Source organism: Oncorhynchus gorbuscha, linkage group LG19 (assembly GCF_021184085.1).
Source record: "Oncorhynchus gorbuscha isolate QuinsamMale2020 ecotype Even-year linkage group LG19, OgorEven_v1.0, whole genome shotgun sequence".
Lineage (NCBI taxonomy): Eukaryota > Metazoa > Chordata > Actinopteri > Salmoniformes > Salmonidae > Oncorhynchus > Oncorhynchus gorbuscha.
In genome coordinates, this window is record NC_060191.1 from 15578378 (window position 1) to 15587583 (window position 9206).

The window sequence follows — 9206 nt, forward strand, 5'->3', positions numbered from 1 at the left end:
CAGAGGACAGAGGGGGTTAGATATCTGCAGTGGTGGGGATGGTGGTGGTGGTGGTGGTGGTGGTGGTGGTGGTGGTGGTGGTGGTGGTGGTGGTGGTGGTGGTGGTGGGCTTACAGCAATGAACTACAATGATAGGAGTCATGGAATGGATCAACCCCTAGAGGAGACGTGCCAAGTATCATTAAAAGAGGATACTTGGACCTGCTAGATGTTGTAGGAAACACTGTAAATATACAAATGAGGATATGAATGATTTGGTCATATTGCATACACATACAGTAGCCTTAGGGCAAGTGTTTAGGAGGGAGAGAATATTGGGATTGTATGTAGGACCATATCTCATCGAGGACATAATGTTGAGTTCACTGGACAGTCTGTGAGTATGGTGAGGAATCTGAAGTTCATATGATCTACATCCCCCTACATTCTCAGAAAAAAGGATTCCAAAAGTGTTCTTTGTCCGTCCCCACAGGAGAACCCTTTTTGGTTTCTGGTTGAACCCTTTTTGGTTTCTGGTTGAACCCTTTTTGGTTTCTGGTTGAACCCTCTGTGGAAAACAGATCTCAAAATGTTATCCTATGGGGACAGGACAAAGAACCCTGTAAGGCTCTAGATAGCACTTTTTTTTCTAAGAGTGTACATACAGTACTTACACCACATGCTTATATGGGGTACCAGCCATAGAAATAAAATCACTGAATAGGTATCCCCATTCAAGTCAATGGGTTGGTAGTGGGTGGTTACAGAGTCATTAATGAGTGATCCTCTTTCTATGGTACTAACTTTGTGGTGCACAGTACTGTAAGTAACTGAATCTAAATAGGAAGCTAGCTGCAGCCCTACTGTTTAATACAGCTGTGTGTGTATAGCAGAGGGATGGAGAGAGACTGTGTTCAGCAGCTCTACAGAGGAAGTAGCACTAACTGTGGTCTGCAGCCCCCTCCTTCCACATTAGCCTCATAAATCCAGGAGCCGACAAAAGCACTGATCACTCCACCTCAGACGCAGCACAGCCGCCCTCAAAGCCCTGGTCTGCTTCGCAAATGGCACCCTATTCCCTACATAGTGCGCTATGGGCCCTGATCAAAAAGTAGTGCACTATATTTAGCATAGGGTGCCATTTGGGATGCAACCTGATCACTCCGCCTCAGACACAGCTCATCCAGCCTCACTCTGCCCTAACAACCACCCTCCCTAGTCTGAAGGAGGAGCTATGCCTAGTGGAAAGGAAGAAATGGGCAGCCACCTGAGCTGCCTGGCGCCTCTCTCTCTCTCTCTCTCTCTGAGGGAGCATGGTGCAGGGCATCAGGGTCCATGGGGAACTCAGGCTGATGGCCAGTGACTGACAGACTGACTGACAGCAGTGATGTACAGTAGACAGGTAGGCAGCTGCACACAACCCAGCAGCAGTGTCCTCCAGTCGCTAGTTATAGCCTGACTCTGGTCCTGTAGTCAGAGCATTGAGCTGCAGTACTGTAGTGTATTACTGTGATTACTATTAGCTGGGCTGGGCTTAAAGAGCACACTACACAACCCTAACTGACTTAGTGGCTGGCTGGCTAACTGGCTGGCTAACTGGCTAGGGGTCATATTCGGAAGGCCATGGCATGACCAATGAGAGGTTGTCTCCTTATCATCCCAGACAATCTGATGTCTGAACCACCGGGGTGGGGGCTACACTCTACTTCCATACTTCTCAAGTACGTGCACGCGCACACACAACCTCCATACCAGTCACAAGCACGCGCACACACAAACACAACCTCCATACCAGTCACAAGCATGCATACGCGCGCACACACACGCACCCGCTACCTCCACACCAGGTCCCACTTCCTGTTCATTACTCCAATCTCCCTCTGTGCTTAACATAGCCCAGTTCTTTCCCAGATAGAGAGAGCCTTGTACATCAGCCAGCATGGCACGACGTGACCTACTTATTTACTGCTCACAAGAGTCAGTTCTCCAATCTGCCAATAATAATGAACCACATTCTGAGCTTCAGACTGGACATGCAGTGGGCTCTTCTATCTCATCAGCACATACCCAATAGTACATGAGTATTCCAAAACAGACCAGGAAGACATACACACACAGGCCAAATGAATACTGAGCAGGGCATGCTAAGCATAGCTCAGCCTCAGCCTGGTCTGCACCCAAACATAACCTGGATGACTAATGCACTAAAAAGTGAAAATGGTGAAAAATATAAGCAGTGGTTGATCACAGTAGAGATTATTTAATGATAAGGTTTAAGGTTGAAGCCATACTCCTCAGTCACACAGAAGTGGTGTCAGCACACACACACACTCACACAGCATGTGCGCTCTAACAGTCCGTCCAGTGATGCAGCAGAGAGCGTCAGTTTGGCCCACTCTGACAGACTACTGTTAGCATCTGTAATAGTCCCTAAACCAAACGCACATATACAGTCAAATACACACATGCACACACACACACACACAGGTCAAGCAGCTGTGCTGATTGCCAGAGGTGTGTTCACTGCAGCCAGACTGCAGTCCCTCCTCCCTCCCTCCCCACCGCTTAACTCTTCACGGCTGAGTGCAGTCAGGGGGATGGGTGTGGGGGAGGAAGGGGAGGGGAAGGGACAGCCCCCCCCCCCCCAGGCTGGGCCATTTCTCCCCATGTTTGCACATTTCATAGTCATTGAACCTACACCCAAATATAGAACATTTTAAAAACCTAGTGCTCCAAACCTAGCGGAGGAATAGAAATGGCATATGTAGCCCACTAAATGTCCCAGCAAACAAGGGACGTCCTGAGGACATTCGGCGATGTTCCCATTAGGTCCCTTAAGGGTTTTGGCGCAAAGTTATCCCACTGACATTCTGAGAACATTCTAAGAACATTGCATGATAGTCCCAAGGGAATGTTCTCTGAGGGACCGATGTCTAAAGGAAAGTCCTGAGGGACCCTGTACATTCCCAGGACATCACTGATGACCATTTCAGGACCTTTTTAGGATGTTCTCAGGACCTTCCTTTTACTAGGCCTTAGGATGTTGTGTGATGGTCCCTAGGGAATGTTCTCTAGGGGACTTTTTATAGTTCTCATTTTTACGACATTCTTGGGACATTGTGTCATGGTCCCCTGAATGTTCTTGGGACGTTGTGTCATGGTCCTCTGGAGGTTTTGTCTAGTTTGCAGTTTGTCCAGGGAACGTCCCCGAGAACGTTTTTAGGACGTTCTTTGGATGTTGTGTCATGGTGCCCTGAAGGTTTTGTCAAGTTCCCAGTTTGTCCCAGGGAAGTAATGATATGGTATGTGGTTTTAAGGTAAGTGGTACGCTGTTCAGATAAAATAGTGTAAAAATCTTTAATCAGGGAGATACCTAGTCAGTTGCACAACTGCATGCCTTCCACATTTAACCCAACCCCCCTGAAACAGGGAGGTGCAGGGGGCTGCCTTAATTGACGTCCGGGGAGCAGTTGTGCTCTTCAATTTGCTAAAGAGCAGAACTGCAGAGTTTCCCATCTTACCAGTTTGGCGACTCAAACCAGCGACCTTTCGGTTACTGATCCAACACTCTTAACAACCTGCTGCCCCTATCAATGACAATTTTGGGTTTGTGTTTTCTGCTGAGGTTTTCTAATGTTGGTGAGGCATATCGTTCTGTTTTAATGTTACTCCTGAATCACTATGATCAATTGAATAGTTGTTCTTGTTTGCAGGGTGTGCTGGAGCATAGGTACTGTAGGCTACTGATATGTAACGATGGGTACCATCAAGCTGTTTAGATTGACATGTCATTTGTTATCTAATGTTTTTTAATTTAAACTCAAGGTGGGTTCATACATCCTTATCATCTTTCTCGTTTGCATTTGGTCCCGTACAAAGATATTTTATTCCATCTATTTACTCCATCTAATCCATCTGGACTTGAATCAATAACTTCTATCTAAAACGAGCAGGCCTAGCGTTCAGACAACCTCGTGTGTTGCAATTCTCTACAGCAAAACACTGCTATAGCCTATTACAAGGGTGGTGCTGTGGTGGTGCTTTCGATGATCAATGTAGTGTATGTTCATCACTTTCTAAAAGACGATTTACAGCATTGACTGAAAGTCCTTTAAGATAGAGAGCAGCCTTCAGCTATCCCAGTTTGTGCTGAGCTTTGTTTAGCTGTCAAGCCTGTGGCGCTACACTACATCAAAGTGAAGTTAATAGGGGAGGGAGGAGACAATGCATCTGATGCATATGTTCCAGTAACCAATACTCACTCAGTCATTGAGCTCTCTCTTGTGGCCAAGAAGCAGCACTACACTACAACAGCATCCTACCAAAACAGTTGAGAAGCATGATATTATCAAACTTCAAAGCTATAGGACAATGAAATTACCACGGTGACCATTTTTCATTTTTAAGAGAATTGCAACCATTGTTCAACCATTGTTCAACCATTGTTGCATTACTTGAGTCCAAATAGTCACTGTTCGTTTTGAGACAAAAACACATACTTGGTTTCATATCTTTCAGACGAAATGCATTCCCAACCATCAAATGTTACTGTATCTTGTTCATAGCATTCAGAGAACAAAAATATCACATACTATAAAGACATGTGCATCATGGTCAAATATGAATGTGATGGTGAATAGACAGTCATAGGTATCATATTGCCTGTTTCCCTCCCAGTCTCACCTGGCCTGAACTTAACTGAGCTCATTAAAAACTCATTATTTAAGGGAACATGTTTGGGAACATCTTGGCTTTGAAACTGAGTTTGCACTTGAGTCGACTGTGTCTGAAACATGCAACACCTATTCAATCATTCTGCACTCCTTTTCCCCCCATGCAACACACGTTTAAATGTGTTATTAAAACGTGTGATGTAAAATATATAACCTACCTAGGATGAAATATACCACATTCTTCTAAATGTGTGTGTGTGTAAAAATCTCAAAAAGACAGAGGGAAACACGTTTTAAAGTATGTTTCCTGAAACCGTGTAGCCTAAATAGATGTGAAAGAAGAGCCGACTCTCACATGCTCAAACACTGTCTGGCACGTGGTGCATCACATTTTAATGAGGTTCTAAATTTAGTGTGTCGGGCGCGCGGTAATAATAATAGACTTGATGCATAAATGTATGCCCCTTATTTTACCAAAGTTCAGAAAGACGTGACAGAGAAAGATGAGAGCGGCTTGAGAAATGGAGAGACTGGATTCACACAGAGAGATGGCAGATGTCTTTCACAGACCTCCCTAAGCCATGTGACATTATTTACAAAGCCAAACGTCTATTTTTGGTCTTACTTGAGCATTTGCCATGTCGGCTTATCAAAGAGCTGTTCACCGTTTCACATACATTTTAGAAATGACCATATATATTCAGAATTTCAGAGAACGTGATATAATGAGAACTTTCACCGAAAATGAGCACTGCATAGCCTAAAACATCCATATAAACGTATCCAGACTGCCTGCCCTCACCTAGGTTATAACAAGGTGTTTATAACATGTAGGCATTCATAATAGTCTGTAATTAATTCAGCATTGGTAATATGATCATCTACATTCAAATACTCTGACTACTTATGCAAACAGTGCACAACAGTCTATAGCCTTCATGTGCATTGTACATGCAGTATCCAAACGGCTGATTGTGAGCCCATCGTATTGAATGACTTCCACGCCAAGACAATCCATTTTACATTTAACTTACCCATGGTAACGACGGGAAGAACCGTGTCCGTGCAGAAAAAAAAGTGTATGTAATCCTAATTTGGTGGAAATGTTACGGGGCAGTGTGCAGTAAAATCAGGAAGAACCGAGGGAACAAGACGGGCATCGACCTTCAACACCGTTCAGCACCGCGGACAGTACCTAGTCCGACAACAGGCAGGCAGCTAGCTCTGCTCAATGTAGCCCGCGTGAAGGTTAAGCGATGCTAATAATGTATGTGATTTGTCCAGGCTGCAAATAATACCAGCCAGTCAGACAGTCTTATGTTCCAAGCATAATTATTTTCTAAACAGATTATTTACAGAAAATAACTAAATACGTGTCTGCCACCATGTCAAATAGAAAACGCTACAGCCCCTTCATAAATGCAGTAAAGGATTCCAATTTTGAAACGCGGCACACAAAAAAGAAGCATACAGAAGCAGCTTCGTGGGAGGAAAGATGTGCAAGAGTGAGCAATAAAACGTGCAATCATGTTTTACCGCCGCTGTATAAGACCTACTAGTTAAGTCTTCATTACTAATAGATGCGGGTGTGAGTCTCCCGCTACCGAGGCTTATTTGAGCTCATTATAAATGCAGCGCGTCCCCCCATGGTGCTGGGCGGCCCAACTGTGCTCAAAGAATCCAATGTGTGCCGTTACACGCCCGTGACGCTCAGAGACTCACCAAGCTATTTCTGATGCGCCACAACAACGTGCTCTTCTAAATTCACTGGAATATTAGGTTTTTATACTCTGACGAGGCCAGAAAGATCCAATAAGTGTGAGGTATGTTCGTTTGCAGCAGAGTGAATGAGAGCTGAGACCCAAGAGCACCACAGCACATGTGATGTCCTCAAAAGTCGCATTAATCACGAATGATTTGGTCTCAGGAGACTGTTGATTCCTGAGGCATTTTCCTATAAGGACCGAGGAGGATTCTGATGATTCTGGGGGTTCAGAAAATGTACATAGTGCACAGTATGTCATTCAAAGTCTCCATCTATATCTCCAAAATCATTCCTTGTATAAGATGTGTACTGTGTAGCAGCTGAGCCTAGACTATACTGACCTGTGGTTACATATAAAGGCCCTCAGTACTGTCCAATCAGACTGGATGTCCTTCACCTCTTTACTGTAGGCTAATATCAAGCAAAGATATATAACAAAAGATCATATTTTATTGTCATAACCATGAGTCTGATAGGCTATACTAGACTAAATAAGAAAATAAATAATCTCGGGGCTCAGTTTAATGCAGCTCAAATCCATCTCAAACCTTCACTCCTGCTTCTTCTCCTGCCTCTCTGTGAACCTCTCAGCAGCAAGTCTGTCCTATCGTATTCCAGTGTCCAACAGCTCTGTTAGAGGCCCCAGACACTGAGGCGTGTAAATATTGATGCCGTTTCACAGAACAAGAGATCTTTCATCACGGCTGCCACTGGTTGTGGGAAGGAAAGAGAATACTGATGGAAAAAGGACAGATTTCACCACCACCACAAGCACCTCTTTGACTGACACAAAAGCTTTCAGACGTGACAAGCTACTGCAGGTGGTTGGGCTGACCAAAGCATCCCCAACTGAGCTATATCGTCTTAGTTAACAAACTTGCAAAAACATAACATCTATTCTTATTATGAGACTATGAAAATTGTAGTGTGTGAGTCTGTGTGCACTCGGCATGTGTTTGTAAACATGAAAGGGCTTTATTGTGTCCAACATGTGTAAGGCTCTGGTCAAAAGTCGTTCACTATATAGGGAATAGGGTGCCATTTGAGACATCCTTTAGGTCCATGGGCCCTGCCCTCAGAGGCCCTGCCCTCAGAGGCCCTGCCCTCAGAGGCCCAGCAGTCTAGCCCCCAGTGACATCCCCCTCCTTGGGTTGAAAAACTATCTGGTCACCCAGCCCTGTCTGGGAACCAAACCCCTGAATCAGCTGGCCTTGAGGGCTCTGTGAGGGCTTGGAGCCCTGCAACCAGATACAGGGGAGGCAGTGTCTGTGTAAACTGTGTCGCTCTGGTTGAGACAGCAGCACATCTGCTGAATGTACTGTATGTACACCTCCACCTCCACCCCCACCATCCATCCATTTATATCTATCTCCACCGCCACCATCCATCCATCCATCCATCTCCATCTCCATTCCTCTACTGCACCTCCTCCACCTCCAGACCAGTAATAACAACTGTTTTCCTTTCAAATACTTTAGCTGCATGTGCCATTTGAGATGCAACCAATGTATTTTCATGGCCAAGAAGACAGATCGCGACAATACCAGGCTAACAGTGGGCAGGGCAGCAGTGGGCCTATCCTCCTATCCTTTGATCTGATCCCAGGGCAGATCTGCCAACACTCCCGCTACTCATCACACTGTCCCAACCCTACTGCTGCTGCTGCCTCCTGCCAGCCCACAGCCACGACTCAACACCATCTGTAGGCTACAACTCTGGAGGAAACCCATCCTCCACCCATAATCAGTCAACAACAAAGACAGACAGGCAGCCTTGGCAGCCGGCGGAAAGACGGTCTAATGGAGGTGGACTCTCAGCTCATTCAGCTCAGTTTATAGCTGTTAAGGGGAAACTTTGTCAGGGATATGGTCCAAACTTTGCATTGAAAATGGAACAAAGATACCGAAACATATTTTCTGCCATATACTTTGTACAGTTGAAGTCGGAAGTTTATATACACCTTAGCCAAATACATTTAAACTCCGTTTTTCACAATTCCTGACATTTAATCGTAGTAAAAAATCCCTGTCTTAGGTCAGTTAGGATCACCAATTTATTTTAAGAATGTGAAATGTCAGTATAATAGTAGAGAGAATGATTAATTTCAGCATTTATTTCTATCATCACATTCCCAGTGGCTCAGAAGTTTACATACACTCAATTAGTATGTGGTAGCATTGCCTTTAAATTGTTTAACTTGGGTCAAACATTTCGGGTAGCCTTCCACAAGCTTCCCACAATAAGTTGGGTGAATTTTGGCCCATTCCACCTGACAGAGCTGGTGTAACGGAGTCAGGTTTGTAGGCCTCCCTGCTCGCCCACAAATTTTCTATAGGTTTGAGGTCAGGGCTTTGTGATGGCTACTCCAATACCTTGACTTTGTTGTCCTTAAACCATGTTGCCACAACTTTGGAAGTATGCTTGGGGTCATTGTCCATTTGGAAGACCCATTTGCAACCAAGCTTTAACTTCCTGACTGTCTTCAGATGTTGCTTCAATATATCCACATAATTTTCTTCCCTCATGATGCCATCTATTTTGTGGACCATAATTAGCAAATAAATTCATTAAAAATCCTACAATGAGATTTTCTGGATTTCTTTTCTCATTTTGTCTGTCATAGTTGAAGTGTACCTATGATGAAAATTACAGACCTCTCTCATCTTTTTAAGTGGGAGAACTTGCACAATTGGTGGCTGACTAAATACTTTTTTCCCCCCACTGTAGGACTCATTTTACAGTGGATATAGATAATTCTGTACCCGTTTCCTCCAGCATCTTCATAAGGT

General features: G+C 44.5%; 1 protein-coding gene across 1 annotated transcript in view; it reads right to left on the minus strand.

Annotated features, from left to right (window-relative positions):
• The window catches only part of LOC124006088 (regulating synaptic membrane exocytosis protein 2-like), a 324465-nt gene that overhangs the window by 233244 nt on the left and 82015 nt on the right, over positions 1-9206 (minus strand).